At 42.5% G+C, this 27,107-nt stretch overlaps 1 protein-coding gene across 6 annotated transcripts in view; it reads right to left on the bottom strand.

Annotated features, from left to right (window-relative positions):
* The window catches only part of ANKRD6 (ankyrin repeat domain 6), a 172,523-nt gene that overhangs the window by 108,621 nt on the left and 36,795 nt on the right, over positions 1-27,107 (bottom strand). Inside the window, exon 1 of one of the 6 annotated variants that reach the window (XM_058566632.1) lies at positions 15,485-15,770. The exons of the other annotated variants lie outside the window; for them this stretch is intronic. The gene's annotated coding sequence lies outside the window, so the exon portion shown is untranslated. Of the gene's footprint in view, positions 1-15,484; positions 15,771-27,107 lie in introns of those variants that run through there. 6 annotated transcript variants of the gene reach the window in all.

The following is a 27,107-nucleotide window of genomic DNA, read 5'->3' on the forward strand; positions in this document are numbered from 1 at the left end:
AAACCAACCAGAAAAAGCAGCTGATGATGACGATGCGTTCTGTAATTATGATGCAAAAAAGGCTAGTCCTAAGAATGGCCTCAGCTGCAAGCCTCATCTTGATGCACATTCCCACCAAAGTGTCTTTCAGATACAGTAAAAGCTCTGCTTTTCTGTGCTGGAAAGAAAAATATGCCTAAGCTGGGTACAGTCCTCTTCGGATTTAGCTAAGTGCATCCCTATTATCTTCATTGCTTACTCATCCCACTGTCTTGTCCTGAAATAAATTCAGTTGGACCTAATCAATCAAAATGAAACAAAAATCACCAGAAATTCAAACTATGACCCACAGTCCTGCTACGCAACTTTGTGTGTTATTAATGCCCAAAGCCATTAAAAGCATCATTGCTCTCATGAGAACAGTAATCAACTTTGGTACAGCCATTTGTCATTTCCAAAGTGCTTTCCCCCACCCCCGCAGCCCTTTTAAGCTCCACTTGGACCTGGGAGATGGTTGTTCCGCTATTATCCCCATGAGCGGTGAGAACTTTGCAGCTTTGACCTTTTCTAACCATAGTATATCCCATTTCTACTTTTTGGTGCCAAGAACTGCAGGGTAGCATTTCTATCTTGGATACTGTAGGGCATGCAGCCTCTGGCCTCCTTCCTTGGAATCCCATCTCTGGGTAAGGAGGAAGAAGAAAAAGAGATTGGCACCTGACTATCTCCTGGGAGGCAGGGCTGGGAGCTCCAGAGCTCAGCCCCTAGGCTCTCCTCAAGGGACCAAAAGCCATCTAGATGACAGAAGCCTCTGCTTCTTGCCTCTGGAAGCACCAAGGCCATCAACTGGGACAAGACGAAAGAGCCACTAGGGGCAGAGAAGGTGACTGACAACCTCTCTCACCATCACAACCATCAACGTCACCCCCCAAGCCCAGACCTCATAAAACTGGGAGGTGATGGAATCTGGGAGACAGTGAACAAACTCTAAGCCCAAACGCCTCAGGACTTCCAGAGTGTGGTTTCACAGAGGCTTTAGAGATTTCGATGGGCACCTCGTGCCTCCCCCTTACTCTCTAGTTTGCAGCGCATCTGTCTTCTGCTCGGAACGCAGCCTTGATACTGGAGACATGGGGAATCGAGGAGGGCGCCGTAACAGAGGTGAAAGGGAAGCCAGGCTACACTGAGGAGAGCATGGAAAGGAGACCTCGGGGATTTTCTCCAGGTTGCCCAAACCAGGGCAGCTGGGTCTCAAGAGTCCTAGGGGGCTTGTTCCCTGTCTGGGATTAAATCACTCTCTCCTACATCAGACTACATTAGACTTCCATCAGACTACATCAGTGTTTCTTACTGTGCGCTACTGGCATTTTGAAGGAACATTTGTGCTGTGGGACTGTCCCATACAATACAGGCTGTTATTCCTGGCCTCTAGCTGCTAAATACCAGTAGCACCCCCCAGACACTATGACCTCCAACCCCTGGTTGAGAACCACTGACTAGATAATTTCTAGGACTTCCATGCTTAAAATTTCCCAAGTCCGTGACTAGACCAGAATGGCATCAGGTGTGAAAGTGCTGTGTGGTGGCAGAAAAGCCACAAACATACAAGTGTCAACGAAGCAGAATACACACAGCTACAAATAAACAAAAAGCCAGACAGACCAGGCTTCACTAGACAGGGTCTTATTTTCCCCCCATATGAAGAAGCCCTGAGGAAGGCAGTCTACGGTGGGCAACAGTTCACTAATACCCTCAGGGACCCAGGCTCCCTTTATTTTTGTACTTGACCATCTTTAGTGTGATGGCTTTTATACTTATGTCAGCTCATGATCTCAAAATGGCTGCTTTACCTCCAGGTGTCACATCCAGGTTCCAGCTAGGAGGAAGGCAAAAGGGCCAAAAACTTTTTCCACCTTAGGTATGTCTTTTCATTCAGGAAGCTACGCCCTTCCCAGCAGACTTGTGCTTTATCTCACTGGCCAAACTATGTCACCTGGCCACCCCTGGCAAGAAGATGGATAGGAAAATTAAACATTCCGATTTCCAGTCTCTACAGTAGAGGAAGCCAAGGGAGAAGGTGATTAGGAACGGGCCCTGAGAGAGCCTACCTGAAGTGTCTGCCACAGGAATCTTTATCCAATTGTGTTCACATTCCATAAACAAGCTGGCTTATATTTTATATGCAATAACTCTGAAAACATTAACGAATGGTCCATTCAGGAGCAAAGCTCTGCAGGGACTGACTTCTTGCTTATTCTAATTCAAATGAGACTCCATCTGGTCTGCAGCCTACTGGGCTCCCAAATCAGCAGAAACAATGACCAGATAGTATTCTCACCTGGGTCACAATTTCAGATTAGCAAATTTGAAATTATCTGCTTTTACCTCTCCTCATAAGTTTCAACAGAGGACTTCATACCAGTCTTTATAACACATCTCTCCTCTTAAAAACAAAATAAAATTTGGCTTTTAGCATAAAAGCAAAATATATACAAGATAAAAAAATTAGAAAGGAAATCTATTATCCACATAGACTGATGTCTTGATTAAGTTGTAATTATGTATTGCAGACCTAGTAGATACGCAAGATTTACACATCATTGTATCCTAGATTGCCACATGTAGCACCTTGAACATTGCAGGAGTGTTCTATCTTAGTTAAATTAATATTTACCTCTCTTATCTTCCCTTTTAGCCAATACCTACATTTTCTAAAAATATTTAGCTCCTTAGCTATAGAAAAGCAGGAGTAAATACAAATGCATATACTAAACTATTTACAAATTAAGTGATACAATATCTGGGACTGGTGCCTAAATAATCCAAGGGGGTGGGGGACGAAAAGCTGAGGGGGGTGGTAGATGAAACAAGATTGACCACAAGTTCACAATTATCGAATCCAGTAGCGAGGTACATGTGGGTGATTTACACTAGTCTCTCTAATTTTGAAATTTGCCACAATAGAAAGTTGTGTTTTTTTTAATAACTCTGGAACATACTACCTGGATAAACCTCAAAAACATGCCGAATGAAAGTAGCCAAATACAAAAAACCATATACCGTATGATTCTATTTATATGAAATGTTTAGAAAAGGCAGATTTATAGAGGCAGAAAGATGACCAAGGATTGCCTGGAGTTAGGGGTGGGAGTGGGGATTGGCCACAAACGGGCACAAGCACATTTTGAGGAGTGATGAAAATGTTCTAAAACTGGATTGTGGTGGTGGTTGTCCAACTGCATAAATTTACTAAAAAAATCACTGAACTGCACACTTATTATAATGGCTAAATCTTATGGTATGTAAATTATACCTCAATAAAGCTATCTGAAAACAGAGAGAGAGAAATACCTCCACTGATACTTGTTAGTACCACCCTTAGGAAGACAAGACTTGTAGGAGTGTTAAAAAAAAAAAAAGACAATTCTGAGAAAAGGACACTTTCCAAGGATTTCAGTGGTTCTGAACTAACACCACAGAAAGGCAGCGTCTAGTCATATACACCATTTCTTGTAATGTTCCTACAAATCCGAAAATGAGAAATAGAAAAAGAAAAAAAAGCAAACAAAGGCCTGTGCTAGGTGGAGTTGAAGCCCTGAATTCCTGGCTTTGGGCTTTGGCGGAGCGAGAGCTCCCCGGAGTCAGGGGCTCCCGGCCTGGCCCGAGGAGGTCATCAGAGCCCTTTGTTTACAAAGGTCACACAGCAGGAGACAGAGAAAAACAAACTACGCCAAATAAACACACAAACAAACAAATATCATTTAGTTTCTAATTCAATTTCAAGTATCCTAAATTATTCTCTTGTGCCAGCAACAAAGTAGTTTTTATTTTTTTATGTTTTATGCTTTCAGGAGAATCTAATCCATTAAAAATCACCTCAGATTAAACCTATCTAGTAAGGAAAATTAACGTGAAACTTCGTTTTCTTCTGTAAAAGGAAGCATCTCTGACAAGTTAGAATTCACACCGAAAAAGAATAAAGGAAGCTGCAAAGTCACCGAGAGCAGGGGGCATTATGTCGGGGGTAGCAGCTTTGCTGCAAAGTAAGAAGCAAAACAACTTTAATTTTTCATCAAAGTTGTCCATCAAACAATAACTGCTGGAGTTTATGCTCAGATGTTGTGACAATCTCTTATTATAGACCTCATATATTTCCCAAATCCTCAAACTTAATACAAGTTTGTTCCTTGTCACTTGAAAAACAGACAGTAGGATTTAAATTTTAAATTTCCCCAGGGCGCATCCCTGAGAGGGGAGGGGAGGAAGAGAGATTTCCTGGGCCTGGTCCGATGGCACCCTGCTCCATATCTCTGCCTGCATCTCCGAGGTTACACGCTGACCTAGGTTAGTGTCCTGCAGGCTTGTCACAAAGAGGACCCTGGCTGGTGATTTACGCTGCCCTCTGACAGCCCTTAATCACTCCAACAGAACCTCACCCTCTACGTAGCCCAGATGACCCCACACCGCCTCATACACAGAACACTGTTCTGTTATTCATTCAAATACTGTCTTCCAAAATGAAACTCCTAAGTACATACAAAAAAAAAAAGATTATTATCGGGGCTGGCCCAGTGGCGCAGCGGTTAAGTGCACGCGCTCGGCTTGGCAGGCGCAGGGTTCGCAGGTTCGGATCCCGGGCGCGCACCGATGCACCGCTTGTCAGGCCATGCTGTGGTGGCGTCCCATATAAAGTAGAGGAAGATGGGCACAGATGTTAGCCCAGGGCCAAGCTTCCTCAGCAAAAAGAGGAGGATTGGCAGATGTTAGCTCAGGGCCGATCTTCCTCACACAAAAAAAGATTATTGCTAATAAGCCCCCTCTTCAGTATTCATCAGACCTGGAGAAGTATAATTCTAGAGTCTTCCTTGTCAACAGGCTTACTAAAACATCCTAAAGCCCTAAGGTAGCCACACAGTTAGCTCCAGGATTCCTTCCCTTCTTTATTGGGGGCCCTTGGTACACACTGGTCTAGGGCCGGCAGCGCCAGATTCCAATCCTGACTGCACAGTCACTAAAAGGTGAGACCCTGGGCAAGTCAGAAACATCAACTTGAAGCCTTAGTTTCCTCACTTAAAAAAATGGGAATAATACCTATAACTCGCAGGTGGTTGTAAAGGTTAAATGAGATAAAGAAAAAGTGTCCTAGAGAGCACGCAGCACAGGGCTGGCGTTCAAAACATGTGAGCTGAATGCAGTATAATGAGAGTCCCGAATTCCTGCAGAGCTCTATGAGCGAGTTTCAGTTTGACAAGTAAAAAGCACTATTGTCTCATCCTGTAGTACAAAAAGGAGCCTACAGAAGAGTACTGGAAAATACTATGAAAGCAGGGCCTCCCATTCCCTGAAGCACCAGTGTGAGCCACCTGCAGAGTTGTTGATCCCACTTATTTACTTCCTGTTGGAGTCCGGCAGGATACAGGCTGGCTCTACCCGCTCAGAGGTCAGTCCAGCAACAGACCTGGATGTGGTTTAGCCCTGGTCCTACCTAGAGGGATTAGGTCACTTTGGGGTTTGAAGGCAGATCCCTCCTCCCCTGCTATTGAAGAGATCCCCCCACACCTCCTCCCACAGACACCAGTCTTGAAGTTGGACCAGCTCTGCCCCCACCCCCGAAGCCATGGGGTTCATGCCAAACCAGGTCCTTAGGATGGCCATGGGGCTTCTTATCAGTTGCCAGCTGTTCCCAGTCTGGACCCAAAATCAGCAATCAATTTCCTTTTCCCACAGAGTGATTTATCTAAAAATCTCTCTGATGTTGCAATGGATTTCCTAACATTAGCCCTCATGGGTGTTTTACTTTTCTTGTAGGTTGAATCCAAACAATAACATTCAGGCAGAGGCAGGTGCCGCTTTATAACTGCGGGGCTGGGGAGCAGAGCAATCTGTAAACCCATGCTCCTAAAGCAGCAGCATGTCCATAGCTGGGACTGTTTGGAGAGGCAAGAGAGTGACTGCAGGAGAGAAGAGAATCCTGCACAGAGCCGTTTTTCTAATTAGGCAGCTGCTGCATGGAGCCCCAGAAGTTCCCCCACAGGCACAAGCTTGGTTCTTGATATCCTGGGCTCATTTTTATGGTCTTTGTGAGTCTGGAAAACACTGTTTAAGGGATTATGATAAAAACTCTCTCCTAGACCAAATTTACCTTGGCCTCCATCCTTGCCAGGCCTGCATAGCTCAGTCTTAGCAGGAATCCTGCTAAGCCAATTTAGATAGAATCTTCCCACCATTGATGTCAGATCATCCTCAATATCTGATCAAATTCTTCATCCCCCACCATTACCTGGGTGATACTTGATCACCCTGGCCTACCTTCAGCAAAACTCCTATTCGTTTAGCAGGAATTCCCCCTACCCTTGATGTCTCCTCTTAGTAATCTTTCATCTACCAACCCCTCTAACCTACTCCTCGGCTATAAATCTCCACTTGTTCCTGATGTATTCGGAGTTGAGTCCCATCTCTCTCCCCTCTCACATCTATCACAATAGTCCTGAATAAAGTTCAGGACTTTACCATTTTAATACAAGTCAGAATAATTTTTTCTTTAACAATGGTAGTGGCTTGAATGGTAGCCCCCAAAAACTTAGGTCCACCTACTAACGCCTGGAACCTGTGAGTATTACCTTATGTGGCAAAAGAGTGGATATTACCTTATTGGGCCCTAAATGTAATTATAAGACAGAGAGGCAGAGGGAGTTTTGGGACACAAACACACAGAAGAGGAAACAGTGATGTGAAGACAGAGGTAAAGATGGGAGTGATGGATGTGGCCTCAAGCCAGGAAATACCTGCGACCACCAGAAGCTGCAAGAGTCGAGGAACAGAATCTCCCCTAGAGCCTCTGGAGGGAGCTGCGCCCTGCCGACACCTTGATTTTGGACTTCTGGCCTCCAGAACTGTGAGAAAATAAATTTCTATCATTTTATGCCACCCAGTTTGTGGTAATTTGTTACAACAGTTAGAGGAAACTAATACACGGATAGAAGTATGTCTTAGTCCATTTGAGGTGCTATAACAAAATATCACAGACTGGGTAGCTTTTAAACAACAGAAACTCATTTCTCACAGTTCTGGAGGCTGCAAGTCCAAGATCAAGGTGCTGGCAGAGTCATTGTCTGGTGAGAGCCAGCTTCCTGGTTCACAGACGGTGCCTCTTCACAGCGTCCTCACACGGTGGAAGGGACAAGGGAGCTCTGCTGGGGCCCTTTTGTAAGGGCACTATTCCTACTCGTGAGGGCTCCACTCTCATGACCTAATCACCTCCCCAAAGCCCCACCTCCTAATACCACCATATTGGACATTAGGTTTCAACATATGAATTTTGGGGGAACCCACACATTCAGACCACAGCAAAGTGAGAAGTGGGTTTGCAGCCAGCTAATGTATTAAGAAGCAATATATTCAAACCTACTATTTGACATTTTTACAATAAAATTGAATTATTTTTATAATAAAAACTAGTAATTAAAACCCATAAAACATGAGTATACATGAAATTTGGAGGATGGGGGAGAGTGAAGATACAAGAAGATATCGTGCAGGTCAGAAAGACAGCTGAGGAGACATAAGACCTCTAGCTGCTGTTTTTCGACCGAAAGACATAAAATTTAATTTGATCCCAAGATGTGCTCACTCCTAAATTCTATCTTATTAAAGAAAATAAAAAGGTATCACAGGGTCTAGTTCTTCTAGAAGAAAGAGCGTGATGTGGGGAGCATCTGTTCTAGAATCCGAATTCCTGAATCTCTGAAAGGCATGGACCAGTTTCGTGTTGAGGAACGTGATTTTCTTCATCTGGTTTAAAGATGTTTACTATATGTCACAGAAATGATTATACATTAATTGATAATTTCAAGAAATAAAATGTCGGGGCCGGCCCGGTGGCGCAAGAGGTTAAGTGCGTGCGCTCTGCTGCAGCGGCCCGGGATTTGCCAGTTCGGATTCCGGGCGCGCACCGCTTGTTAAGCAATGCTGTGATGGCGTCCCATATAAAGTAGAGGAAGATGAGCACAGATGTTAGCCCAGGGCCAGTCTTCCTCAGCAAAAAAAGAGGAGGATTGGCAGATGTTAGCACAGGGCTGATCTTCCTCACAAAAAAAAAAGAAAGAAAGAAAGAAAGAAAATGCTACAAAAATAAGTCTTTTTTAGGAAAATGCAGCAAGAAACACAAGTTCAAAAACATGATGTGTGGAGTGACTAAAGCAACCCTCCAGAGGGGTGTGTGTCGCTCTCTTCAGTGGGAGATAATTGGGCTCTCCACACAGACACACAAGAGTGTAGCCGCCTGGATAACAAACAAAACTCATCCTGTATTTTTTGCCTGGTCACTGATGTTTGGAGCCATTACCTAAGAGGCAGTACAATGGACTATCAAATGATCCTTCACAAACAAGGAATTACTCAAACCTCTACAAAGGCGAGGAGTCAGATGCGAGCTTTCCAGCCCTATCTCCTGTTACTCCCTTTCACAAAATCCCCACTTCTGCCAGCTGGCCAGACCACTCACGCCTCTCTTCCCAAACAGAGCTTTTCCTCTCGCCCCTGTACTCTTCTCAGAAATGTCCTCCCTTCTGTAGTTCCAGCCTGTGGAAATCCAGGCTGTATTCATTTCCTAGGGCTGCCATAACAAATTACCACAAACTTGGTGGCTTAAAACAACAAAAATTTACTCCTTCACAGTTCTGGAGGGTAGAAGTCCAAAATCAAGGTGTTGGAAGGCCCACGCTCCCTGTGGAAGCTTTGAGGAGAATGGCTTCCTTGCCTTTTCCAGCTTCTGGTGGCTGTGGCACTCCCTGACTTGTGGCCCCATCACTCCAATCGCTCCCTCCCTGGTCACGTGGCCTCCTTTTGCTGTCTGTGTCAAATCTCCCCCTGCCTCACTCTTCAAGGATGCTTGCCATTGGATTTAGGGCTCACCCACATAATCCAGAATGATCTCCTCACCCCCAAATCTTGCATTTAGTCACCTCTGCAAATCAGAGAACAGTCACAGGTTCCCGGGATTAGGACATGGACATACCTTTTGGTGGCAAGCACTCAACCCACTACACAGGCCAAGCTGAGATATCACCCCTCACTAGAAGCCTTCCCTGGTCTTGTTTTCTGAACCTCAGAGGATGGTTTTCTGTCCTGTCACAGACACACCCTGCAGCTTCTCATTGGCTGTGCTTGGTCCAGTGCAATCAGCTGGATCAAGTCCACCTGCTTTTCCAAAGTGGGGTCTCCTGAGGTAGGAGCTCACCAGGGTAAGGAGGAGATAATTACGTATCCTCATCACTGCAGCCACTACACTGTGTCACAATGACCTTTTGTGCCTGTCTCCCCCACCATCGTCTGAGCATCTCAAGGGCAGGGTCCGCCTCTTACTCACCTTTGTACCCGCTGCTGCTCACCACAGTACCTAGAACAATAGGTGCTTAACTGACAATTGATATTTGTGAAATAACAGAATGAGTATATCTGTATCACACAATGGTTGTGTATATTGCTACACATTAGGAGGTATCCCATATCTCTATACTGCACGATGCTTGGTGGGGAAGATAAATATTTACTCACCCATTCAACCAACAATCCCTGTCAGTAACACCCATGAAGCTGATTTAATGACCCAGTAATGGGCTGATAGCCACAGCTTGAAAAACACTGACCCACGTGATCGCTAAGGTCTTTTTCAGCTCTAAATTCATAACCAACAACTGGAAAAACAAACTGGGATGCAATCAAATTGCGGTGATCTGACCAATCAGAAAGCTAAGATTTAAGGAAAAATACCTAAATAATTACAAGATGCTTGGAAGGCACTGAACAAAATAAAATGTGAACCTTGGGTAGCATAGTTTAGTCATGTTGTCTGCAAGGAAGACATTTGTTAAACAAAAACACAAACCCACCGGACAATACAGGCCACGTAATCCTGGAGTAGCAAGTGGTCCTAAGGGTTCTGGTCACCTTTGGTGGGTGTCACTTCCCTCATCTCTAAGCCCTACTCAAGTCCACCCCAAGCCTCTAGGTCTTCATAAAATTCCCATAAAAATATTTAAAGAGCTCTACAATTTCAAATAGCTTTCAAATTACTGCTAGACACAGAAACTTCCCCAGGCCTGCAGCCTCTTCTGTTCCTGTTCACAGTCCTCTAGGCTCCCCATGCCCCCACCTACACCCCTACCCCTTGCTCTCAGTGGCTGTTCAAATCCCCATTAAATGTTATCTGATACAATTTTAAGGTGTTCTCTTTCCTAAGGACACTTTTATATTGATCTGGAATTCTGGGAGAACAAAAAGCTTGTAAGAGTTAAAAGAATGAACTCTAATCATAAAATTTTAGGCACAAGGGAATGAGTAGACATTTTAAGGAAAATCTTTTCTGGATCCCTTCACAACACACCGACTGGGGAGCCAGCTCTCTACCTACTTGAAAGGGAGCCAGCCTTGGCTACAGATATATCAATCCCTGGGCAGCTGGCATCCTTAATAATGAACAACTTCCTTCTGTTCCGTCAAGAGCAGAGACAAAGACATAATTCAGGGGCACTCAAATTGAATTATTGTCTTTGTTTAAACCTTCCCTCTCAGACACAGCCGTCAGCTGCAGCAGCAGCCAGTCCAGGGAAGGACGGAAGTTCTCAAAAGCAAAGCTGTTCAAGTGGCCAGGCAGCTAGCACAAGGGGCTCTGTTTCCACTTCCTGCCCAGCCCCAGGGCACTGAGACCTCTCCAGAGGCGACACCCTGGGCATGGACAGCTTGCCCTGGACCCAGCAGCAAGAGGAAAGCAACATGCTTCCACCATGAAAAGGGCTCCTAGTCCCCACCAAGGTTACCAGTCCGCTCACCCTCAACAACAAACCACCTCTGGAACAAAATTTCCAAACTGCAGGCCACGGCCCATCTGTGAGTCATGAAGATAAGTTAGGGGGTCACAAGTAACATTTTAAAGAATGAAACAGAATAGAATAGAAAATATCAAAGCGTGCTGCAGGTATTTTGGGAAACAATTGTTTCACTTGTATGTGTTTATAGGTGTGTGTGTACATACTGGGTCACTAGGTAAAATGCATTTCTTATAATGGGTCCCAGTCAAAAGGCTGAAAGCCACTATTCTGGAGCAAAAATGAATCAAGTACTCGATCCAAAGAAATAATAAAAATATAGCCTACATTTCTCTTTGGAATGCCAATAATTATCAAAAGTACCTTGGACAGTGTCTATAAACCAAGTCAGCTTTTCCCAAGCATAGTTTTGGGCCCTAAGCATTTTCAGAGATATGAGCATTTTTACATTTTGTGTTCTTTTTTTTTTTTTGTGAGGAAGATCAGACCTGAGCTAACATCCATGCTAATCCTCCACTTTTTGCTGAGGAAGACTGGCTCTGAGCTAACATCTATTGCCAATCCTCCTCCTTTATTTTTTTTTCCCCAAAGCCCCAGTGGATAGTTGTATGTCATAGTTGCACATCCTTCTAGTTGCTGTATGTGGGACGCGGCCTCAGCATGGCCAGAGAAGTGGTGCGTCGGTGCCCACCAGGGATCCGAACCCGGGCCGCCAGTAGCGGAGCGCGTGCACTTAACCTCCAAGCCACGGGGCCAGCTCATATTTTATGTTCTTAATGAGAATCTAAACTGAATGTATTCAGAATCATCTGGATGTCTCCCTCATAACTGTGCTAGATCATGTGGTTTAAATGTTCATGTTTGCATTCATGGTTATAATCAAATGTAGGGGGCTGGATTGCTGAGAACAAAACAGAAGCAGACTTCATCTAGCAACACTGCACTGGGGACACGTGAGGGCCATGGCATGCTGTACAGAGGGGTCTCAGTCATCCAAACAGAAGACCTGAGTCATCACCCAGCAATTTGGTAGCATGGGCATGCTGAACAAGGAGCCTGGGCCACAGCACTCACTACCAGGTCAAGAAGCAAAGAGTACACTATGGGTCCCATCTTTGTATATGCCAACTTACAACAAGTTCTTCATGGTAAACGTAAAAGTAAATGCAACGAAATAAGCAATTTTTACATATCACAGAAGAAAGAGACTGACAATGTTTTACAAATTAGATAGCTAATTTCATGTACATTTCCTATCATGTGGCTGAAGACAATTTCTTTTTCTTCCAGTATGTCTAGAAGTTAAATTGGGTTGGAGGAAAAGAGCATGAAGACTACACTTATGTGTTACACATTCACATCTTCTCATACACACACAATTCTTGATCAATGGAGAGAGGTTGGAGCACAGAAAATACCAAGTGGCAGGTGGTCTACCTTGTTTTATTTGACTATGGGATGCCTTACTGAATTTGTTTTGTGGCTAATTCATTTCCTTAATTATGCTTGCCCCTGAGCAACATTAGATGAGTTTATATTCCCAATTATTGGAAGGAGGAGGTACCAGAGCACATGGGATGTTAGAAGGAAGACAAGCTGAATTTTTTAACTCAGCTGAGAAAAGTTGATAGGAGTGAATTCTGAAACAAGCTTCCTAGAAGGAAATTCAGCAATACATATCCAAAGCTTCAAACTGTTGTTTGCTCTTTGACCCAGAAATTCCACTTTTAGGAACTGATCTGAAAGTAATAACTCTGCATGTCAGAAAGGATTTAATTGCAAGAATGTCTAATACCAGGGGGTTGATTAGCAAAGATGGTACAGTCATATAATGATGCTGAAGCTGACAAGATGATGATAGCTCACACATACTGAGTGCTTACTTTATACAAGGCTCTATTCTAAGCACTAATATCTATCATCTCATTTAATTCTTAAAACACACCAGTGCAGTGGGTAATATTATTCTCCCAGTTTTACAGAAGAGTAAACCAAAGCACAAAGAAGTTAATTTGCCCAGCTAATAAGAGGCAGGGCTAGAGTATGAACCCAGAGTCCAACTCTAGGGTCTGTGCTCTTTGGCACTATCCTCTTAATGGATCACCAGTAGTCATGCAGAATTATGCAATACTATGTTATAGAAAGATGGTCATGAGATATCGTGATGTGAACAGAGCAGGGTATAAAATATCATATACTGTAACCCCGTTTTTGTAAAATTTTTAAGACTGGCAGGGTATATATCAAAATGTAGTAATTACTGGTATTTTTTTCTTATTTATTTGAATTTTCTTTAATTAAATAAATTATTTTTGTAATTAAAAACAACACTTCAATTAAAATATATGTTCCAGGTACTCTACACTTCAGTTATTAGGAGTTGCATATCTGTACAACATCACAGGGAATTTCTGGTGAGGATCACTAACTCATCTCTCTTTTGCTTTCTACAGTAAGACAATCCTGAAAGAAGCTTTAATGTGGGGCTTTGATGTAATAGCACCTCACTGGCAAATAAGAAGTAATTTAATAACTCCAAACTATCTTAGAATTCAGACTCCCCAGGAATCATTATTCCAGCTCAAATCCCCTTTTGCCTCATCAAGGCCTCTGGTGGCCTGTGAGAACAGGCGGGCAGATTCGCAAGGTGGCACCTGCCTCCACACGAATCCTTTTCTCAACAGACAAGACATGGCCCAGCAGCAGGGCAGTGCGATGAGACAGCTGCCCTTTGTCCATAGCGGAAAAGTCCAGGCCTGGAGGCCAGGCCTGCGGCCACAATACACCCACTTCTTCCCTTTGAGGAAATGAGGACATGAAGGAAAACCCAAAGCCAACCAAAACACCCTGGCCCGGCTCTGCACCTGCTTCTGAACAGTATCAGTACTTTTCTGGGCTTAAAGCAGGGAACTCCCCCAGCAATAAAGCTGAATCCAAGGAGCCACGGCATGAGCGTCCTGACCCAGCATTACCAGGTCTACCAGCATTGCCCAACAACACAGCGTTCAATGCTGTATGTGAGATACACACACTAAGTGGATTGGTTCAACATGGTTTTAGATGCTGTCAATGCTCTGCTTATGAACTTGAGAGAAATACAGCTGGAGGAACCTTAGTGATCATCTGGTCCAGGTTTCTCAGCGGGGGTGCCATCGGCATTTAGGGTGGGTCAAGTCTTCACTGGGCCGTGTGGCATTTCAAGATTTCTAGTTTCTGGGGTCTTCAATCATTAGTGCCCCCATATACTGTGACAATTTAACATGTTCCCTCTCAACATTTCCAAGTGCCCCTGGAGGGACACTGCCACCCCTGGTTAAGAACCACTGATCTAGTCCATCACTGAGGTCCAAAGAAGTTAGTCATTTGCCCAAGGCCACCCAGGCAGCTAGACTCTTCCCATGTCCCATAACACTCAGTTCTGTGTTCTTTCCACTGTACCAAACCCCCTGAACTATGCTCATTAGAGCACGAGACACTTAAAAATTAAGAACAGACTTCACACTTAATGACAAGATTTACAGCTTCTGGATATAAGACGGATTGCGTGAATTTTTTCTTCAATCTCATTATGAGTATTCTGGCATGAAAGCACAATTCTATTACTATAATTACTTGAAAAGAGCAAAAAAGTGTCCAAACTAACAACCACCAATCAATATTCAAGGCTTCAGGATGCACTGTGTACTGAACTCATACTGTGAAGAGTATCTGTACCAGGAAGAGACAGAGAAAGACAGAGAAGAGAGAGAGAGAGATCTGGAAATGTTGTATTTTATTAAGAAAATGTTTTCCTAAAAGCACCATCTCTGCAAGAACTCAGGGCAGTGAGTCCTACGTGGGATATCGTTCACCAAACAAAACCTTTTACTTGAAGATTTTTTAAAATCTTTTAAAAAGATTCTCCTCTAACTCAATCTAGTACACAAGCTGAATGTGAAATCTAAACTTCTATTTTAAATAATTTCTTGCTAGTGCTTAAAGGACTTGTAACAAAATCAGTCCAGACCATGACATATACCTCCCACCAGGTGTTAAGAGCACCACACATTTTACAATTCACTAGGACCTCAGCACTACATAAACTCTTCCACTGAAGTTTCAGAGGGAAAAAAAGAACTTCATCATATCCATTCTTTAGTCGCGATTTATTCATATTAATTATTCTAACGGTGTGTAATTTTTCTTCCGCTTCTCTAACTTGTAAAGCACACAGTGATACTTCTTTCACGAGTTACACAACTTACCATCACTACAAGGAAAAGGAAGGAGGAAAGAAGGTAAGAAAGGTTAGAGATAGAGAGAGGGGAGAGAGAAAGAGAGGAGAGAGAGAGAGAGCACAAGTGCAGGACTCCAGAAAACACAAAGCCCAAAATAAAATTGTCCCACAGAAATTTCATGTAAAATTCAAAAAGTACTTTGAAGCTAGCATCAAATCCTGTATATGCACACACATATGGGCAAATGTGATTCTATTTCTTTCCTTACATCAAATCAAATTAATAATCATTTAGGAGTCTTCTTTTTCATTTCAAAAACCTCTAAAGAGCCAGTGTCTACATGCAGGAAAGAGTGCATTCCACAGAGACCACTCCCTCTGCACGTGGCTGGGAGAACTTTCTAGTCCACAATCACAGTCCCAAACGGAATGGTTTTACAACAGAGCTGATTCGGGGACTTACCTCTGCAGCCAGGACGCCCGCCCAGGGCCTCACTAAGGTGAAGCCTGCGGGCCAGGGCTTTGTGTGGCCTGTGGGACGGTGGGAGGGTCTGCTGCGAATCAGCCTCAGGCCCCTCTGGCCATTTACATGTCAATGGTCAAACCCAGGTTCCTCCAACCCCAGCGGCACGGGGCCCCTTCTGGCAGCCAGGCTCCGGTTTTGTCCTTCTCCCTTCTCCATGGAGCCTTGAATCCGCTGGCTGCCAGCAGGCACTTGGCAAACTCGTTATGAGGGATTTGTCACCCTCTTCAAGCCCTGAGCCTGGGTAAATACATCAGCAGTCGGCGGCGGCAGGCTTTTCCCATTATCCCACGACACCATGCTGGGCGAGATGAATGCTTTAGATAAGACCGACAGAATCAGAATTCCAAAAGAGGTCTGGGTTGGAACAAGGAGCCGAAAGCAAACAAGATTTCCGAGAAATAGATGTTCCATCTTTCACTTAGGCTCAAAAAGCAACTGCTCTGGCGGTTTAGTTTGTTTACAAGTCAATATGAGACAATGGTGTGATGTGGGCGCCAAAACCAAACAAACCAACAAACTTAACAATTTTAGGACTCATTATAGAAAGACAGTATTATGAACAAGGTGGGTGAGGGGGGAATAGATGGTCTGTGTACTATTCTACATAGAAGAGTGGGTAACCAGGAGGGCAAAAATTCTAGGAATCCCGTCTTATGAGGACAAAATGATCTGAGCAGGGTGGGGGGCGGGGATGGCCATCCTCAATACTGAAGGGTACAAAGGGTAGATTTATTCTGGGGGATCCAGACAGCAGAACAAAGGACTGGCAGTTGGATGGAGACAGCATCTGCATAAACCCAGGAGAATTTTCCAACAATGAAAACCTCTGGCCCCTGTGACTCAGTGGGCCAGGGAGCTCTCCTGCAGGGCCCTGGACGGGGAACCTGAACAAGAGGTGCTGGCAGGGGCGCCTTCCACCATTCTCGCCTGGAGGCCAGCTAGGCTTCAACGACTCCCTCAGCATCTGAGATGAGAAGACCACCTTGAATACAGATTCTCAGGATTTTTACAGCTGGAATCAAAATGACTACGAAATAAAAATATAGATTTAAAAAGTGACATAACTCCTGTAATGTAGAAAGACTGATTTATATTGGGATGAGGCCACTCTTATAATGCTCAAAAACAGTCCAAGTGTTAGTCATTTCTGAAATTGCAAAATGCAGATCGACGACCCATTTATTATGGTTTGAAATGGCAAGGTTGGCTCCCTGGATTCCATTCCCTTAAATGCCTTTTCCTTTCTCTCCCCATTTCTCAAAAAGCTGCTGATATAATTTGGGTCACTTACAGCACTCACATTTACAAAGTGTTTTTACAGTCGATTGAATTTTATGAATATTTCATAGGGCTGAATCTCACTGCTGCTGTAGGACTTAGAAGAGGAGGAAAGGGAGGTGTTCCTAGGAAGTGCTTTTCAAAGGTGTCTGCAGGGGCCTGAGTGGACTCCTAGCTGTTTTCACTTTATGAAGTGCAGTGGTAAAAATCTTTCCTCCCCAGGGAAGCCTATCTTTCTGCCTAAATTGTGAAAGAAGCATGAGAATTGCTTTGACCCATACTGCCCTCTGGCACTATTCTGCGTACAAAGCCATCTGAGATGTGACTTCATCAAGCCTCCTCATATAGTAGAAGACACCACCACCACCACCAGTACCACCACCGCCAACAACACAACACCTGATGACATTATTATAAAATAGCGATCGACATTCTTATTTTTCCAAAGTCAGCAGAGGCAATGCACAAGGTATGTGTATACAAAATTTTAGTAATTACTGACAAATTACTCTCCAAATAGATTTTACCAATTCATATCCCCACCAATATCGTATGGGAGTGCCCATTTTCCTACCTGTCCACCAACATAGACATAATCAATCTTATGTTTCTGTTTTTATTTATTTATTTATTTATTTATTTATTTATTTATTTATTTTGTGAGGAAGATCAGCCCTGAGCTAACATCCACGCTAACCCTCCTCTTTTTGCTGAGGAAGACCGGCTCTGAGCTAACATCTATTGCCAATCCTTCTCCTTTTTTTTCCCCCAAAGCCCCAGGAGATAGTTGTATGTCATAGTTGCACATCCTTCTAGTTGCTGGATGTGGGACTCGGCCTCAGCATGGCCGGAGAAGCAGTGCATTGGTGCGTGCCCGGGATCCAAACCCGGGCCGCCAGTAGCGGAGCGCGTGCACTTAACTGCTAAGCCACGGGGCCGGCCCATTATGTTTCTGTTTTATCTTTGAGAACTTGATAAGGAAAAAAAAAATCTCATTTTTATTTACTTTGTATTTCATTTATTATTAGTGAAGTTAAGCATCATTATATTTCTTAAATGCTAGGAAAAAAATCTGGAGAAACATGTCCTAAACTGTAGACCATGGGTGCTTATCTTTGTGGGGCAGGAATACAGAAAACTTACACTTGCCACACTGTGCACTTCCATAATGTTTAAAACGTGTATAACATTGCATTTTTTTTTTCTGATTTCAAAAGTAAAGTTTTCGAAAAGTAATTAGTGAGTGGGGCATTTTTTTAAATTACATTGATTATTATTTCGCATCAATTAATCAATCACGCAAGGCAGGCTACCAGGTAGAGAATACAAAACTGATTATAGTCCTTGTTCCTTGATGCTTGTTACTTGGCTGAGTCAATAAAACGTGCTCAGACTCACCTTTAAAATGAGTGAAACAATAAAATGCTCGCAAGCAAACCCTTCTCTCACTAAGGACACTGTCACTCCTGACCTGGCTCCTTCAGGCACCCACATTCCCAGCCTGTCACCACAACTGTGGTTCTTTTTGTTACTTTATTACAGTAGTTATATGCTGCCAACATAACTGGGATTTAGACCCTAGCAGAGTGGAGAGTACAGGAGTCATTATGAAAGAAGCTAAAAGATAAAGAAAGAAAGAAAAGAAAAAGAAAGAAAGAAAGAAAGAAAAGCTAAAGATAGAATAGAAGCAGCTCACTTGGAAGGCTGATCTTTTGGGATAGTTACATTTCAGACAGACACTGACCTGAGAGAGTATAAACAGAGGCTAATGCACACATCTGCTGGTTAGAAACTAGCACAGAAATCGTGTGGGCAAGTCTGATGGTACAATGCCCTTTAGGGAGGTTTTTTTCAGTTGGAGGAATAAACCTAAGGAGAAGTTTTTCCATCTCAAGTGATACAAACCATATTTGACTTCCTAGGAAAGGTTCAGTCTTCAAAAGAGGGAAATATTGAACTGTTTTAACATACCCCAAAGGATATAAAAGACTATAATAAATCAAATTGATTTGTTAATAAATCTCACTTGATTATTAATGGGAAGGTAAATCAGCATTTCTGAAAAACAATTTGACCTTTTTGATACTGTAATTCTATTTCTAGGACTCTATCACTAAGGAAATAATTCTAATTATGGAAAAAGCTTTATGCAAAAAGATGTAAACTACAGCATTACTTATAATAGCAAAACAGTAGAAACAGAACATCAAGGAGACTTCAATCCAATAAAAGAGGATGATTCTACAAACCAGGAAACCTCCCTCTGGTAGAACATTACACTTGCCCTAAAAATGATGTTTCAAGGCTCATATCTTGTCTCAGTAATGCATTACTGGGAATCTATCCTAATAATAATCCAAAAACACAGGAAACTGAAAACACCCTAATGTTCAACAACAGAATAGTTAAGTAGGGTCCTACCGGTTCTTGAAAACTCAGCTCAAGTGGTACTTCTGGGAAGACTGCCCTCATCCCTGGCTCAGCTCTGCGCTCCCATTATGCCCTGTGCATCACTCATCATTGCACAACCCCAGGGTTCTATATGTGTGCACCAATCTAATCACCTTCAAGACAGCGAACTTGACTTTGTTGACTTAGTGTTCCCAACATCCAGCACAGTGCCTGACACAAAGTAAATATTCATCCAAACGTCTATATTATGTAAGATTATGTAATCAATGAATTCGTTTGCTAGGGCTGCCATAACCAAGTACCACAAACTGGGTGACATAAACAACAAAAATTTATTGTCTCACAATTCTGGAGGCTAAGAGTTTGAAATAAAGGTGTCAGCAGGGCTGGTTCCTTCTGAGAGCTACAGGGGAAGGATTCGATCCATGCCTCTCTCCTTGCCTTGTAGATGGCCATCTTCTCTATGTCTCTTCACAGCGTGTTCCCTCTACACATGTCTGTCTCCAAATTTCCTCTTTTTATAACAATATCTGTCATGTGGATTAGGGCCCACCCTAATGACTTCATTTTAACTTGATTATCTCTATAGAGACCTTATCTCCAAATAAGGTCACAATCGAATGATGAGGTAATGGGAGTTAAGACTTCCACATACAAATTTTGGGAGGCTACAATTCAACCCATAACAATCAGCAAATTTAGAGATTTATGAGAGTTTACAACGATAAGGAAATGCCTATTTAGTAGGAAAAAAAGAGTTAGGTATATTTACGCATACAGCAAGAGTTCTTAATTTGGATTTTTAAAGATTTTGAAAAGGGTCCATGACCACCGCCCAAATTAATGTCTCAAACATTTTTTTAAAGAAAAAAAAAAATGTGGGCCGGCCCCATGGCTTAGCGGTTAAGTGCGCACGCTCCGCTGCTGGTGGCCCGGGTTCGGATCCTGGGCGCGCACCAATGCACTGCTTCTCCGGCCATGCTGAGGCCGCGTCCCACATACAACAACTAGAAGGACGTGCAGCTATGACATACAACTATCTACTGGGGCTTTGGGGGAATAAAAAATAAATAAAATTAAAAAAAAAAACAGAAAAGAAAGAAAAAAAAATGTGAAGGTAATAAGCCAAAAGGTTAATGGTGTTTGCCTCTGGGTGATGGGATTAGGATCACTGGGATTATTTCCATTTTTCTGTAATAATTTCTATTTTTTTTTTCATGAGGAAGATCAGCCCTAAGCTAACATCCGATGCCAATCCTCCTCTTTTCGCTGAGGAAGATTGGCCCTAGGCTAACATCAGTGCCCATCTTCCTCTACTTTACATAGGATGCCGCCACAGCATAGCTTGACAATCGGTGCGTCGGTGTGTGCCTGGGATCCGAACCTGCGAACCCCGGGCCACTGGAAAGCAGAGTGCGCGCACTTAACCGCTGTGCCACCAGGCCAGCCCCCACTGGGCTGGCCCCAAATTATTCTTACAGTCAGAAAAAAAACTTCCACTTTTTTTAAAAAGAAGGAAAAATGCTATTTTAAAAGCATTAGAAACATGGAAAAATGAATATGTTTTACACAAATAGTATAGTTACAAACTGTAAAACAAAAAATTAAAATATTTTGAAAAGACAGGAAGGAAATACATCATAATGGTCACAGAGTTCATTAACAGAGATTACAGGAAGAGTTGTATGTGTGTTTTCCTATTTTTTAGTGCTTTCCAAATTTTTTTTATAATGAATTGTATTACTCTTATAACTAGAACAAAACAATGCATCTTTTTGTTTTTTTTTTTTTTAGGAAGATTGGCCCTGCGCTAACATCTGTTGCCAATCTTCCTCTTTTTTCTTTTTTCTCTCCAAAGCCCCAGTACACAGTTGTGTTATCATAGTTGTAGAGTTGTAGCTCTTCTGTGTGGGACGCTGCCTCAGCACGGCTTGATGGGCTGTGAGTAGGTTGGCACCCAGGATCCCAACCGGCGAACCCTGGGCCGCCGAAGTAGAAGTAGAACATACGAACTTAACCGCTACACCACCAGGCCGACCCCCAAAACAATATATCTTATTAGTTAAGAACATACAATTTAAGTATTTGGTTGCTTATTAAATATTCAATATTAAGGACTGAATTAGCAAATTATGGTACAATAACTAAACGCAGCATTATGTAGCTTTTAAATGAATATTATGAAAGATACATAAAAACAGAAAACAGTTTATGAGACAGTTCTGTAAAAAAAGTAAAACATGAAAATACATACACCCTAATTATAACTGGCAAAATATATACATACGTAGATGGTAACGTGCAAAAACGAAAATTTTTTTTTTTTTTCATTTTTCTCCCCAAAGCGCCCAGTAGATAGTTGTATGTCATAGTTGCACATCCTTCTAGTTGCTGTACGTGGGACGCCGCCTCAGCATGGCCGGACAAGCGGTCTGTCAGTGCGCAACCGGAATCTGAACCCGGACCACCAGCAGCGGAGCACGCGCACTTAACTGCTAAGCCACAGGGCCGGCCCCACGAAAATCTTTTAAGAGCAGGATTATGCATTACTTTAAAAGATTCTTTAATACAATTATATTTTCATTTTAAAAGTCTTCATGAAAATACTCTTTTCCAAGAACATCTGTAAATTGTTTCACACTGTCTAAAACAGCTCATAACCATACCAAGAATCAACCTCTCGACTAGAAAATGGCTGGCAAAACCTGAGGCAAGTCTGGGTCTCCACCAACAGCTCCGCAGCACTTCACGACAACTAGGTGGTTGGTTTCGCTTTCACTGTTGGTGGAAGTGCACATGGGTACAACCTTTCTAGGGGACAATTTGGCAGTATCTGTCACACCGTAAATGTTCACTCCCTTTGACTGAGTGTTTCCACATCTGGGAACCTGTCCTACAAAAACAATCCTCCACATGTACAAACGTGAAGGTAACTGGAATGGACAACTAGTCTACTAGGGGTGGCCCTTTCTAGCAGGGGCTGTGGGAGGGATAGTTTCATTTAGAAAAGCTGTGGAGAGAGAGACCTAGAATAACTACTAAATGAAAAACCCATCCATCTTTGATTCGTTGCCCAGAGTACTATTTCCTTTGATGTCTTTATTTCTGGCAAGTGCCCAGAAACAACTGACTCAACTCTACATGTTCCAATCACATGCAAGCCAGCACAGATGCTAACATACAGATTCAATTGAAATAAGCAACTTTCACATTTTCTTTTTAGCTCCCCGCTTCACAAACAGAATTTAGAGTATAGCAACTCTTAACTTGAAAACACTCATGGAATGAGAGCATATGTGCTCTCATCTTTTCCTATTTTTGTGTAAGTAGGAAAGGTCCAGATATTAGGTTTGGACTCCTAGAGTCTGTTTCCTAAATAAGTTGCATTTCCATGCATCCATTCATGTTTACACAGAGAGTCTTGGGATTGTTGCTTTCTGATGATTTATAAATGAGACAAATTTCTCTTTTTACATTGACTCTCTGTATGGTTGACTCAAAGTACAAAAATTTTGATCAGGTCAAGAATATAGGTTAAGTTAGATCCCTCCGTGTAGGCTGTAAATGAGCCAGAGTAAAAGCACAAATAATTTCAAGCCAAAATGAAACTAACACTACATTTGTTTCTAGACTATATTCAATGTCACAATGTAGTGGGCAATTTTTCAGATTAAAAAAGAAGAGAAAAAATTCTACGAGTTATTGATATTAGAATTCCTCAAATGAAAATATCTTTATGAACTCTGATGATATCTATTTTTGGACCACTGTACATTCTGAACACTTTTTCTCTACCTCAAGCTAACGACAGCTTTACAGATGTAAAGAAATGAGATGAAAGGAAGTCCGGTGCATCATGTGTATCACAACGTGGGCCCCTGGAGAAGTCTGACATATAAGCGCTATCTCCTGTAGCCCCCTCATCACAGCATTACAAGCTGTCAATTTTTTTTTTTAATTTTATTTATTTATTTTCTTTTTCCCCCAAAGCCCCAGACGCGGCCTCAGCATGGCCAGAGAAGCGGTGCATCGGTGTGCGCCCGGGATCCGAACCCGGGCCGCCAGCAGTGGAGCGCGCGCACTTAACCGCTAAGCCATGGGGCCAGCCCACAAGCTGTCAATTTTTAAGCCTTGAGTCTCACCATTAACTGGATGGACAGTTCTTTAGAAAATAGAATTTTTAAAAACCATTCACATTGGTAACGTGAGCTATTACTTTACAAAGTAACCTTACTACACTTGATTAATAAACACTATACATTTGGTACACAGGAATTTTCTGGTGAGACTTAAAATTAGGCAACCCTAGAAAGATAAGAACAAAGATGAGATTTTAAAATGGAAAGAAAAACCAAGAAGAGACAGCTTTAAAGTAAAATGTTTCAACAATGTTATAAACCAATGTTACTGCGATAAACAAAAAATTTAAAAAAAAAAAGTAAAATGTTTTAAAAGATGTAACAAACTAATGCTTTTGAATATTCTCCAGATCTACAGCAGTGACTACATAAAGGTAAAAATCATAGGAAAGGGAGGAAAAATACTTAGAATATGCCTGAACTTGAAACTTAGGATGCCAGGTTAGGAAAAAAATCTAATAACGTCTGATTTAAAGAAACTCTATTAAATACAAAGAAAGTATAAGCAGTACACGATGACAACACAAAGCAAGGCTGGTGTGGTGACTCTGGGGACGGCAGAGAGGTCAGGGAGCAGGCAATGGCCTCTCTTCCTCTGGGGCTTTTCCTCGCCAGGTGTGAGCTGAGGTACCTGGGGGTGCCAGGAACCTTCTCACAGGGCAAGGCATAGACACAGCAAGTTGGCCTGAGCAATCAGCAGAGGGCAGGGGACTGAACGATTTTCTCTGCTTCTCAGAGGGAGACAGTGGGGCAGACAGCGTGAAACGACACGATTTGCCTTGGCTTGCAGAGGAAGCTACTCACAGCCAAAGAGATGCCAAGAGACGGGGAGACCAGCTAAGACTCTAAGATGGTGGCATCAATACTGCCCTCCACTTCATAACCTGGAGCCAGGTGCATATCAGCCAGCACTCGTCACTCCAAAGTTTTCTGGAAGAATCCACAGGCTGTGCATTCACACCTCTGGCAAAGGCCATCCTGAGAAGGGCTGACAGTAAAGGACCCAGCAAGTTTTTGACAGGTACACAGTGAAGCAGAACTATTGCCCAAGACAAGGGAAGACCTGGGAAGCACAGTGACCTCCAGTAACCACTGGCTCCCGCTCCTCTAGGGGTCTCCTTCAGCCCTTGGGCACCTACAGGGAATTCACTAACTCTGGGCAGATCACAGTTACCTAGAATTTGACTATATGAGGCTATTCTGTAACTTGAAGTAACAAATATGTGCATACACATATATGCATTTATATTTATGTGTGTTGAGAAGGAAGGGCTGCAGGTGGAGAAGGTTATTCCTCATTTTAAAAAAACAGGAGGTGGTGGGACCTGCCTGGTGGTATAGCGGTTAAGTTCGTGCACTCCACTTCCACAGACGGCGGTTTGAGGGTTCAGATCCCGGGGGCAGACCTACACACCGCTTATCAAGCCATGCTGTGGCAGGCGTCCCACCTACAAAATAGAGGAAGATGGGCACAGATGTTAGCTCAGGGCCAATCTTCCTCAGCAAAAAGAGGAGGATTGGCAACAGATATTAGCTCAAGGCCAATCTTCCTCACCAAAAAAAAAAAAAAAAGAATCGATGTCACAAAAAACAAACATCGAGTGACTTTAAAAATAAAATAAAATAAAAAATCAAGAGGTGGAACTACATGACCTCTTAGCTAATCCATTATCTAAAGGATCTAGTGCAAACCTCTATACTTTTACTTGAAAGAAAGGTATTCCAAGAGGCTGTTCCAAAAGGCACTGCTCTGTGCAATAGACTCTCTCAGATTAAACTAGTTTTACTATAAGAAAGTTCCCATAAAGAGTAATAAAGGAAAGAATTAAGATTTATCCTCCTGTCCTATTACAAACTATACCACTAGTAACCAAATAGTACCAGATAAAGTTTCTCTTCACATTTCAGCTAATAAATAAAGAAGGAATGATGCAATCAGAATATCCATTTAGCAAACCCAATGGATGAATGGACCTGGACATTAAAAAAGAGAAACACCCAGACAGTGTGTGCCTCCTGATAAAAGGACACACCACCACCTATGAAGCACTCTTGTCAAAATAAATGGAACCTGGGGGCCGGCCCCGTGGTGTAGTAGCTAAGTTCAGCGTGCTCCACTTCGGCAGCCCGGGTTTCCATGTTCAGACCCCGGGCTCAGACCTACACCACTTGTCAGCCATGCTGTCGCAGCGACCCACATACAAAATAGAGGAAGACCGACACAGACGTTAGCTCAGGGCTAGTCTTCTTGAAGCAAAAAAAGAGGAAGATCGGCAACAGATGTTAGCTCGGGGCACATCTTCCTCACCAAAATAAATAAATAAGTTGAACCTGACTGTGAACAAGCTTCAGGACTCAACCACCAATTTACAGAAGTACTGGGGACAGAAAAATACGTTAAACGACACCACAAGGATACAATCAGCAAAATCCAAATGGTGTAGAGCTCCACAGGACAAAGAACCTGGTTTCATCAAGACAGAGTTCACAAGGAAAGACAGAGAGAGAGAAAGAAGGAACAGGAAAGTAACAACAAAAAGATACTTAAGAATCACAGTGACCAATCCTATATGTGGACCTTATTCAGATCCCTATTCAAAAAACCATTTAAAAATCTTATATTTTAGACAATTGGAAATCTGAACACTGACTAGTTGATGTTATTAAAGAATTGTTATTTTTTTAGGTGTCATAATGGTAGTGCGGTTATCTTAAATAAATTCTTATCTCTTAGAGCTACATACTGAATTATTTACAAATAAAATAATTCAATGCCTGGGATTTACTTCAAAATAGTATGGGGAGAGGGAGTGTTTGGAGACATAGATGAAATAAAATTGACCATTAGTTGATAATTATTGAAATTGGATTATAGGTACATGAGGGTTCATTATACTAATTTCTCTATTTTTGTTTCTGTTTAAAATTTTTCATAATAAAAAGGTTTCGTGAAAAAAGGCTCTGGGGGGCTGGCCCAGTGGCCGAGTGGTTAAAGTTCTGTGTGCTCTGCTATGGCGGCCCAGGTTCATGGGTTCGGATCCTGGGCATGGACCTACACCACTTGTCGGCCATGCTGTGGTGGCAACCCACATACAAAATAGAGGAAGACCAGCACAGATGTTAGCTCAGGGTGAATCTTCCTCAGGAAAAAAAAAAAAAAAAAGAAAAAAGACCATCATTGTAAAGACCAACTCCTCTCTGATCATTCAACTGACATTTACGAGCCTTCTTCAAAAGATCATTTAACTCTAAATTTCATGATTTTTTCTCTCATCTTTTTAATATAATTCCCTACATGTAGGATAAGGTGATTATTCAGGTTAGGTTAGAAGCTCTGCCAACAAGAACTTTTGTAAGCTTACCACAACCTAGGCCCACGATTAGCAGCCCAGGTGAAGTGGTGCCAATGGGTGGGAAAGACCCAGGAGATGAGAAATAGAAATAGTGAGAATATCAGATCTTTCAAGGACATTAAAGTAAAATGAAACTAGATAAGAGAGAAAAATTCAAATTACAGATTTTACAAAGAAAGACAATACCCTAATCACTATTGGCATTTATATATTGTACTGTCATGTACTGCATAATGACGTTTTGGTCAATGATGGACCACATATACGATGGTGGTCCCATAAGATTAGTACCACATAGCATAGCTGTGTAGTAGACTATACCATCCAGGTCTGTGTAAGTATACTACGATGTTCACACAACAACAAAATAGCCTAATG

Source organism: Diceros bicornis, chromosome 23, assembly GCF_020826845.1.
Source record: "Diceros bicornis minor isolate mBicDic1 chromosome 23, mDicBic1.mat.cur, whole genome shotgun sequence".
Taxonomy (NCBI): domain Eukaryota; kingdom Metazoa; phylum Chordata; class Mammalia; order Perissodactyla; family Rhinocerotidae; genus Diceros; species Diceros bicornis.